Raw genomic sequence first — 11,459 nt, 5'->3', positions numbered from 1 at the left:
CCACCCCCTCATACCTCGCAGACTCCCTTTGTCTCCTCACTCACCCGCCCCCAGGAGTTCTGCCAGAGAGTGACCGCTCAATAAAGCCTTTACCACCGGTCATTAGAGGCGGCTATTTTCCTCCCGCGGCATTTTTCTAACACCAAGTTAAAACTCTCTCTGTTTGTTCTTCTTTAAGTGGTAGTGGTGACTGTGTTTATAAAGATGACAACAACATCTCTCACCCCATAAACTCTTTTGAAATGTGACCTGGAAAACTACCCTTCAAGAGGCAGAGTCTATTTCCCCTCTCTTTAAATCTGAGTTGACCCTGTGACCTGTTTTGACCAACAGAATGGAATGGAAGTACTGATATGTAACTTTCAGGGGCGAGCTTTAACAGATCTGTAACTTCTGCTTGCCTTGGTTGAAGCATTCCCTCTTGCTACTCCATGCCATGCAAGAAGACCAGTTACTCTGCCAGAGATAAAGGCCACCTGGAGAAAGCCTTAAGGCTAAATTGACCATTCTGGCTCAGCCGAATTCACATCTGAGCCCCAGCTAACCAAGAGAACCAGGAGAAATAATAAACTGTTATTTTAAGGCACTAAATTTTAAAGTGATTATGCAGAAATAGATAATTTTTCAGATGATTCCAGTCTCCAGTCATCAAGTCACCTCTGGCCTCCAAGTCTTCTCAGCTGAAATTTAGAAGCAGAGATAAACTGCCTCTCCCCTCATACCCTTTCCAAATTCCTGACTCTGGAATAGTTTGTTATACAACTATAGACAACCAGAACACTCTCTTACGCTCCTCCAGGTGGCATCTAGGTGAAGCTGGTGCTACCACGGCCTAGAGGTGGCAGAAAAAGGAGGCAACCTCAGGTCCCTGTGGCTAGCATCTGGGACCTTACTGCTCTCAGATGTGTTGGGGTGGCCTTGTCCTTAGGTACTATGTGCCAAGTTGCAGATGATTCTGTTGGGTCTTTTGCCAACCTGATAGTAATTGCTCAGGTCCATGGACCCACCCCATTTATTTGCCTTTAGCTGCAAAATCTCTGCCTTGTCCCATTCCCGGACTTCTATGAAAGATACTTGTTCTTGTCCAGGTGTCTTTCCTTGGGAGGAGATGGGAATTAAATCTATTTGGAAACCGTTCCTCTCTCTATCCACCCTCCCCCCAACAACTCCCAGTGTGACTGGATTCAACCAGATTGTGGGTCAAGTTCTCACTTCCTACTCTTTGGGGTTTTTTTGTTTGTTTTATTTTTAAACCCATTCCTCAGAAACGGGAAGCTCAGATTTCCTTCCAGCACTAGCCCCACCTTCAGGGTTTCATTAGAATATCTGGGAGTGTTCTACAAGGGCCACAGCCAGAGCAGCTGTGTTTAAGGTGGCAAGAAGTACGGCTGGCACCCCAACCTCAGGCTTCCCTCTGCCTCAGTTTGTTGTCAGAAGCCAGGCAATCCACCTCTTCCATGGCAGGGTTGGGACTCACATTCCCTTGTTTAACTGGAACCTCACAGTCGCCCCCTCCAAGGACTCCAAGACAAAGTATATTTTTTGTAGGCCTGGTCTCAAGCGATGCTCTGATTTACAAAGGGATTTGTGGACAGTCGGTATAAATGACCTGGGTCTGGGTCTAGCTCCATCACTAGAACTCAGGCATGTTGCTTTACAACTCATTTCCTCACCTGTAACATTTTGACGTGTGACCTGGAAAACTACCCTCGTGATTATCTCATAAGATTATTAAAATGACTAAATGACATTGTAAATTACTGTGATAGCAAAATGACTGCAGCCTGTAAACAGCACCTCAGATACGTCTGAGAAACTGCTCCAAAGAAGCAGGGAGAAATGTCAGTATATACGTGATTTTGGTGAAAGGGGAATACATGCAATTGAATGCATATTTTTTCCCGGTTTCTGCTAGTCTCATGAAGCTTTCTGCTAATCATGAAAACAGTCATCACCCTGAAGGATTTCAGTGATTTTCTAGATATGAGGCGATTCAAGAACTGGGTTCATGAGGCTTTCCTGGTGGTACATTGGATAAGAATCCGCCTGCCAATGAAGGGAACCTGGGTTCAATCCCTTGTCGGGGAGGATCTCATGCCAAGGAGCGACTAAGCCATCACCACTGCTGAAGCCACATGCCACCGCTGCGGAAGCCGGCGCTCCTCAGTGAAGAGCAGCAGGAGCCCCTGCTCTCCACAACTAGAGAAGGTCCATGTGCAGCAACGAAGCCCTAGCACAGCCAAAAGTACATAAATAAATTTTAAAAGAGAACTGGGTTCATAAAAGCGGCTCCTGAAAACATCTATTTAAAGAACGGTCCTCCCAGTTTCCTTTCTCCACCCACCCCACCCCACTCGGCCCCAGCACAGAGGCCTCACTCCGGCTCTCCACATCAGGGGGTCTTGATGGTCAGCAGCAGCAACAGCACATGATTTAGTCCTTACAGAAGTAGGTGGCAAGTGCCCATGGCAAGTCGTTAACACTGGGATTGGGGTGGAGCTGGGGTAGACTGGGTCCGGCGGGAACGCCGCACGAGTGAGAAGCGTTCAGACCTCTGGGCCTACCCCTGGCCTGGGAGCAAGCACAAGGCCGCGTCATCCCCCGCTCCTGGGGCCTAGCTGGGGCAGCGACAGGAGGCTGCTGCGCCGCACTCCGTGTCCCTCCCGCCGAGGTGTGGTGTGGCTTGCTACCGTGTCATGCTGACCCCGTTGTCGGGAAACGGCCGCTCCTTCCCGGCCTCCCCGCCCTGACTCAGGCCTGCCGAGCCGGAAGGCTCGGACGCCGCAGGCCCGGACGCGAGCGGGGCGGGGCCCTCCGCGGGCTGAGTCGCGCCGGCGGCGGGGCGGGCGGGGCGCTCCGCGGGCTGCGGCGACCGGCCCTCTCAGACTTCCGGGAGCCTGGGCCGCTTTTTGCCCAAGTCTCCGGCTTCTGCTCTTGGGTTAGGGGTCTAGGGTTGAACAGTTAAGGCGACGGAAGTGGCTATTGTGCAGAGTTCCTGCCTCGGAGTCGGGCTCTCCTCCTCCTCGGCGCGCCGGGCCCAGGGGCCCGGAGTTCATCTGTCCCGGCGCCCCGGGGCGTCTCGGCTGACTCGCGCTCTGCCCAGCTGCTGGTCCTCCGAGCCTTCGGAAAAAAAACGAGGAAGGAGGGGTTAGGTGGAGCTTGGACGCCCCCAGGAGTAAGAAGGCGAAATCACGCTACCAGTTAATTTTTGGAGAAATTCGCGTTTTTGTAATTTTGTTAATGTGTCCATATCTTCTTTGTCTGTGTGATAAAAGTTTATAATTTCGCTTTTAAGTAACTAGACTACGCTCTTCTCAAGATATTATGTCTTTTTCTTTTTAGCATGCTTGAACTCGGCTACCCATTCCACAAAATATCCACTGACATTTTTCACTTAAAGTTAGGTCGCATACACGTCTATTTAGTCTTAATGGTATTTTTTAATTTGAAAAACATTTGATAATTATTGAATAGGTAATATATAAAAGTAATCAAAATAAATTCATACGCTAAGAAAGCTAATACTGAGACCAAAGGGGCGATAGCCCAGAGGAGAGGAATAGCTGAGGGAGGTTAAGTGGTACAAACTTCCAATTACAAAGTAAATGAATTAGGAGTGTAAATATACAGAGTGGTGCTTGTTCATGCTAACTGTGGGGAATATAGTAAATGACAATGTAGTATCTTTGTATAGTGACAGATGGTAATCATTTTGAAATGTATAGAAACACTATGTTGTGCATCAGGAACTAACATAGTATGGTATATCAAATATACCTCGAAAACAAGCAAAGTAATAGAAAAAAAAGATCAGGGACTTCCTGGTGGGTCAGTCGTTAAGACTCCACCCTTCCAATACAGGACCCCAGGCTGCACCCCTGATTGGGAAACTAAGATCCCACCTGCCACACCTCCTGGCGTCAAAAGTAAAAAAAACTATAAATAACATTTAAAAAAAAAGTAACCTAAAGAGAAAGGAAAATATTGGATTTGCAGTCTGGGGAGAGGCAGAATTGGATGAAGACGGTCAAAGGGTACAGACTTCCAGTTAAAAGTTAAATAAGTACTAGGGACATAATGTGCAATATGATAAATATAATTAATACACATGGACATCACCAGATGGTCAATACTGAAATCAGATTGATTGTATTCTTTGCAGTTGAAGATGGAGAAACTCTATACAGTCAGCAAAAACAAGACTGGGAAACAACTGTGGCTCAGATCATGAACTCCTTATTGCAAAATTCAGACTTAAATTGAAGAAAGTAGGGAAAACCACTAGGCCATTCAGGTATGACCTAAGTCAAATCGCTTACAATTATATAGTGGAAGTGACAAATAGATTCAAAGGATTAGATCTGATAGACAGAGTGCCTGAGTAACTATGGATGGAGGTTCGTGACATTGTACATGAGGCGGTGATCAAAACCATCCCCAAGAAAAAGAAATGCAAAAAGGCAAAATGGTTGTCTGAGGAGGCCTTACAAATAGCTGAGAAGGGAAGAGAAGCAAAAGGCAAAGGGGAAAAGGAAAGATACACCCATCTGAAGGCAGAGTTCCAAAGAATAGCAAGGACAGATAAGAAAGCCTTCCTAAGTGATCAATGCAAAAAAATAGAGGAAAACAACAGAATAGGGAAGACTAGAGATCTCTTCAAGAAAATTAGAGATGCCAAGGGAACATTTCATGCAAAGATGAGCACAATAAAGAACAGAAATGGTATGGACCTAACAGAAGCAGAAGATATTTAGAAGAGGTGGCAAGAATATACAGAAGAACTATGCAGAGAAGACCTTCAGGACCCAGATAACCACGATGGTGTGATCAGTCACCTAGAGCCAGACATCCTGGAGTGCAAAGTCAAGTGGGCCTTAGGAAGCATCACTATGAACAAAGCTAGTGGAGGGGATGGAATTCCAGTTGAACTATTTTAAATCCTAAAAGATGATGCTTTGAAAGTGCTGCACTCAATATTCCAGCAAATTTGGAAAACTCAGCAGTGGCCCCAGGACTGGAAAAGATCAGTTTTCCTTCCAACCCCAAAGAAGGGCAATGCCAAAGAATGTTCAAACTACCACATAGTTGCAATCATTTCTCATATTAGCAACGTAATGCTCAAAATTCTCCAAGCGAGTCTTCAACAGTACATGAACTGAGAACTTTCAGATGTTCAAGCTGGATTTAGAAAAGGCAGAGGAACCAGAGATCAAATTGCCAACATCCCTTGGATCATGGGAAGAATAAGAGAGTTCCAGAAAAACCTCTACTTCTGCTTCATTGACTACACTAAAGCCTTTGACTGTGTGGATCACAACAAACTGTGAAAAATTCTTCAAGAGATGGGAATACTAGAACACCCTTACCTGCCTCCTGAGAAACCTACATTCAGGTCAAGAAGGAGCAGTTAGAACTGGACATGGAATAACAGACTGGTTCCAAATTGGGAAAGGAGTATGTCAAGGCTGTATATTGTCACCCTGCTTATTTAACTCATATGCAGAGTACATCATAAGAAATGCTGAGCTGGATGAAGCACAAGCTAGAATCAAGACTGCTAGGAGAAATATCAATAACCTCAGATATGAAGATGACACCAGCCTTATGGCAGAAAGTGATGAGGCACTAAACATCTTGATGAAGGAGAAAGAAGAGAATGAAAAAGCTGGCTTAAAACTGAACATTCAAAAAACTAAGATCATGGCATCAGGTCCCATCACTTCATGGCAAATAGATAGGGAAACAATGGAAACAGTGTCAGACTTTATTTTCTTGGGCTCCAAAATCACTGCAGATGGTGACTGCTGCCATGAAATTAAAAGACACTTGCTCCTTGGAAGAAATGCGATGACAAACCTAGACCGTGTAATAAAAGGCAGAGACATTACTTTGCCAACAAAACTGTCTAGTCGAAGCTATGGTTTTTCCAGTAGTCATGTATGGTTGTGAGAGTTGGACTATAAAGAAGGCTGAGCACCAAAGAATTGATGCCTTCGAATTGTGCTGTAGAAGAGGACTCTGAGAGTCCCTTGGACTGCAAGGAGATCAAACCAGTCCATCCTAAAGGAAATCAATCCTGAGTATTCATTAGAAGGACTGATGCTAAAGCTGAAGCTCCAATACTTTGGCCACTTGATGTGAAGAGCAGACTCATTAGAAAAGATCCTGATGCTGGGAAGGATTGAAGGCAGGAGAAGAATATGACAGAGGACAAGATGGTTAGATGGCATCACTGACTCAATGGACACGAGTTTGAGTAAACTCCAGGAGATGGTGAAGGACGGGGCGGGGCATGCTGCAGTCCATGGGGTCACAGAGAGTCGGACACAACTGAGTGACTGAACAACAAGGGCCGTAATGTACAATGTGATAAATATAATGAATACTACTGTATGTTATATATTAAGGTTACTTAAGATAGTAAATTCTAACAGTTCTCATCACAAGGGAAAAAAACATCATTTTAATGTTATCTTATTTTGTATCTATATGAGGTAATGAATGTTCACTAAACTAATTATGGTAATCATTTCATGATGTATATAAGTCAAATCATTATGCTGTACACCTTAAACTTATATAGGGCTGTATGTCAACTATTTCTCAAAAAAACTGGAAGGGGGGAAATTGTTAAATTAAAGAACAAATGAAGACTAGCTTTGAAAATTTCCTGAGCAGCTTAATTTATCTTATTTTTCAAGACAAGGGAGACTAACTTGACTTGGTCACTTCTTGCTTATGCCTCTGGAAATCATAGGCACAACTTAAACTCTTTACCATGTTGGTATGAGGTAACCACTAACCAATTCCTTATCATTTAAGAACATTCTAATTTTGTAACTGATGCTGTAAAGAATAAGCAGTCTCTGCATCCTCACTAATACAAGCAGTTTTATAACAATACAGTTGGCCCTCCTTACTCATGCATTCCACATTCTTGGAGTGAACTAACCAAGAATCAAAAATAGTTGAAAAAAAAATTCCAGAAAATTCCCAAAAGCAAAACTTGAATTTCCTACAAGCCAGCAACTATTTACATGGAATTTATATTGTATTTATGGCTATTTACATAGCATTTGGGCTTCCCTGGTGGCTCAGTTGTAAAGAATCTGCCTGTATATGTAGGGGACCGGGGTTTGATCCCTGGGTTGGAAAGATTCCCATGGAGAAGAGAATGGCAAGCCACTCCAGAATTCCATGGATAGAGGCGCCTGGCAGGCTACAGTCTATGGAGTTTCGAAGAGTGGGACACGACTGATTGACTGACACGCACACACACACTCACACATACAATAGAAAGAAAAAAAGAATCTATGATGGTGTTGTTTGTCATCCATTGAAGGGGGTCACAATCTAGTATCCATAATGGGGGGAAGAAAAGTAAAATGAGTGGGTACCCACTGTGAAATTATTTACATCAGCTAGAAACAAAGACTAAATGTGCATACAGCAACCTGGGTAGACCCCAAAGTCACATGCTAAGTGAAAAACATATGCAAGATTAGGAAACAATTACACACAAAACAACTACACAGTCTATGAGGACACATATGAATTCATAATACATAACAAACACATTAGAGAGGGGGTGGAAGTAGGGAGTAGGATAAAAGAAAGTAATAAATTGACATAAACAAAGCAGGAGAAGACTCTTGCACCCATCCATGTGAATTAAGGGCAATGAATTGAGATTAACACTGTACCCAAGGTCCAACCCCAAGTTATTCAATGTTGTGAATACATATTTTAATTTCATACAAAAATTTTAATAAGAAAAAAATATATATATTTGTATGAGTATCCAGAACAGACTTCAAATATATGTTTTTGTTTTTTTTTCTGAGAAATTTTAAAACAATCATGAATAGCTGTATTAGGACATACTTGACATACAGCAAAGCGAACATATTCAAAATGTACAAGTTGTTAAGTTTTGACAAAATGTATAGATCTGTGAATGCATCTTTACAACGGGGGACTGACTTGCCTATTAGGTACAGTAGGCATACACCTTCAAAACTGTGTCAACTTTTTAATTCAAAATGTTTAAATTTAAAAAATTCATTTAAATTCAAAAGAACATAATAAAATCTTACAAATGTTTTTATATAATATTACTGTACTATGCTCAGTCGCTTCAGGCATGTCTGACTCTTTGTGACCCTATGGACTATAGCCCTCCAGGCTTCTGTGTCCACAGGATTCTCCATGCGAGAATACTGGAGTGGGTTGCCATGTCCTTCTCCAGGGGATCTTCCCAACCCAGGGATGGAAACTTCATCTTTTGTGTCTCCTACATTACAGGCAGATTTTTTACCCACTTATATCAAAGCAGCTGTACAATATCTTATAATTATATACTATAATTATATGTTATATAATCATATACTATAGTCAATTATCTGTGGTATATGTAAATAAACTATATTAATAAATAAAATTTAAATTAAAAATATCAGTCCATCCTAAAGGAAATCACTGGAATATTCATTGGAAGGACTGATACTGAAGCTGAAGCTTTTATACTTTGGCCACCTGATGAGAAGAACTGACTCATTGGAAAAGACCCTGATGCTGGGAAAGATGGAAGGCAGGAGAAGGGGATGACAGAGGAGGACATGGTTGGATGGCATCACCGACTCGATGGACATGAGTTTGAGCAAGCTCTGGGAATTGGTGATGGCCAGGGGAGCCAGGTGTGCTGCATTCCATGGGGTCACAAAGAGTCAGACACGACTGAGCGATTGAACTGAAATATTTAAACATTAATATTTTAATACTTAAACTTTATTTTTTATGAAAGGTTCCACGAAGATCAAAGTGTTTAGGGCCAGTGAAAGTCATAATGAAAGCCCTGCCACAGTTAAGGTGAACATATCCATTGTTCCCCCTTCCTAATTTTCCCTTTCTAATACGTATTGCCTGCCATTCTCTTTCCTCTTATCAAGCAATTACTGATCTGCTTTCTGTCATTACAGTTTTCATTTTCTACAATTTTATGTAAATGAAATCATACAACACTTTTTTGATTGAACTTTTCACCCAGCATAAGAGTAATAATAATAATTTTTCCTGAGTAGCATTCCATTTTCTGGATGTAATCATAATTTATCTTTACTTGTTGAGTGACATTTGTATTGTTTCCAGCTTTGGGCTGTTATAAATAAAGTTACTATGAATATTCATATACAAATCAATGCACATACACTTAATTTTCTCTTGTAAATACCTGGGATTAGAATGGCTGAATCATATCATTGTAGTTGAACTTTCCAAGAAATTGTTAACTGTTTTCCTAGGTGGATGTGACATTTTACATTCCCCTCAGCAGTGTATGAGTGTTCCAGTCCCTTCACATTCTGGACATCTGGTATCATATGCACTGTTATATATGTGTAGTGATTTGTTGTTTTGTTTAGCTGCTAAGCCATGTCTGACTCTTTGTGATCCCATGGACGGCAGCACGCCAGGCATCCCTGTCCTTCCCATCCTTTGCTCAGGTTCATGTCCATTGAGTCCGTGATGCCATCCAACCATCTCATCCTCTGCTGGCTTCTTCTCCTCTTGCCTTCAGTCTTTTCCCGCATTGGAGTCTTTTCCAGTGAGTCAGCTCTTCAAATCAGGCAGCCAAAGTATTGAAGTTTCAGCTTCAGCAACAGTCCTTCCAATGAATATTCAGGGTTGATTTCCTTTAGGACTGACTGGTTTGATCTCCTTGCTGTCCAAAGGACTCTCAAGAGTCTTCTCCAGCACCACAATTTGAAGGCATCAGTTCTTCCATGCTCAGCCTTCTTTATGGTACAACTCTCATATCCATACATGACTACCAGAAAAATTATAACTTACTATACAGACTTTTGTTGGAAAAGTGATGTTCTGCCTTTTTATATGCTGTCTAGCTAGGTTTGTCATAGCTTTCCTTCCAAGAAGCAAGTGATGTGTAATGATATCTCATTGTATTTTAAATTTGCATTTCCCTAATGATTAATGATGTGGAATATGTTTAGATATGATTATTTGCTATCCGTCTATCTTTGAAGAAGTGTCTGTGCAAACTGCCCAATGGGGGTGGGAGGAATGTGTGTGAAAATAACTTTTAATTAAAACAAAATATATATTGTTTTCCCCTGATTTAGAACCATGGGCCTTAGGGCTTTAGGATTCCCTGTGGGAAAAGACTCAGAGGAGGGAAGGAGGAAGAATCTCCATGATTGGGAACTTTAGTATTGAATGTATGGGAACAGCTTAAAATGAGAATAGAAATAGGAAGGGTGGGTCTGGTGGGGTGAGAGAGCAGAGTGACTTGTGACACTGGCTCTGCAACTACGGTCTGTTCATTCCTCTGGACTGCAGGGAAAACATACCTGTTGTCAGCTTAAAGCAAGATAATGTCAGGCATAAAGTTGGGTTTTGATACAGGTTTGCAAATTCTCTGCAGGAGACAGCCCCTTGCGGTCCCAGCTGAAGTGTCTGCAGCCTGAGCAGAGTTTGAATAAAGGAAGGACTTGAATTTTAGGACACCGCCCTGAGTCAGAACTTGGTCCTGGGGATCCGGATCGGGTCTATGACTTCATCTGAGTGGCCAAAATTGCTTTAGATTTATAGTGTCAGGAAAGATAACGAAAAACCGCAGGGGCCGACGTCTGCGAAGGTGCCTGCTGAACTAGTCTCAGGGTTCTGGCAGGGATGAGTAACAACTGCTGAGTCGGTCAGGTATTAACCAGCGGGGGTTTTAAAAAAAAAAAAAAAAGAAAGACAAGATTTTGTTTCCGCCCGGTTTCGAACCGGGGACCTTTCGCGTGTGAGGCGAACGTGATAACCACTACACTACGGAAACTCCGCAAGGGCTGATGTCTCAAAAACTCATCTTGAGAGACATCGGCTTGTCACTGTGTCCCTGGCTAGGAGGAAAGCATGGGGCGCATCGAGCACAGCCCTGCCTGACCCAAGCGCCTGGAGGTGGCCTGCAAGGCCCTGATGCGCGCCCTGCGTCATGGCCGCAGCCCCAGAGGAACCCCATCGTGCCTTATCTGAAACTTCAGTTCCAGCCAGTGTTGTTGCTGTTGAAAGCCGGAGTCTGCGGGCCAAAGTTCCAGGCGTCCTCAAATGCTTGTCGGGCAATTTTCCCGATCCTGGTGGTCCCGGAGGAACGATGGCGGGGAACCGGCCCGCCCTGGGGTCAGGTCACTCGCCGGCCCTTAGCTCACGTCCCCTGCTCCGAGACTGGAGAAAAAATGGTGCAGTAACTACAGTTAGGAAGAGACTTGGGTGACAGATTCGATCAAGATAAGGAAAACCAGCTCATAGGTGAAACAAATATGCACCTTAACGTTTGCCCAGTGCTTACTTGTGAAGGCAGTTGCAACGGGAAAACTCACTTGTCTGCTTCCCATGTCTTTCTTCTCTTTACTGCTCGCACCAGGACTGCACTTGTGGTTACCAGGCGGGAGGTTTTCCCC

General features: G+C 43.2%; 1 non-coding gene across 1 annotated transcript; it reads right to left on the bottom strand.

Moving 5' to 3' along the window:
- Positions 1-10,764: 10,764 nt before the first annotated feature.
- On the bottom strand, positions 10,765-10,837 carry TRNAV-CAC (transfer RNA valine (anticodon CAC)). Its single transcript has one exon. It is a non-coding gene; the product is annotated as a tRNA-Val (tRNA).
- Between the last annotated feature and the right edge of the window lie 622 nt (positions 10,838-11,459).

Source organism: Dama dama, chromosome 20 (genome assembly GCF_033118175.1).
Source record: "Dama dama isolate Ldn47 chromosome 20, ASM3311817v1, whole genome shotgun sequence".
In the NCBI taxonomy this organism is placed as follows: domain Eukaryota; kingdom Metazoa; phylum Chordata; class Mammalia; order Artiodactyla; family Cervidae; genus Dama; species Dama dama.
The sequence above is the reverse complement of the archived record's forward strand: the minus strand, read 5'-3'. Positions and strand labels throughout refer to the sequence as shown.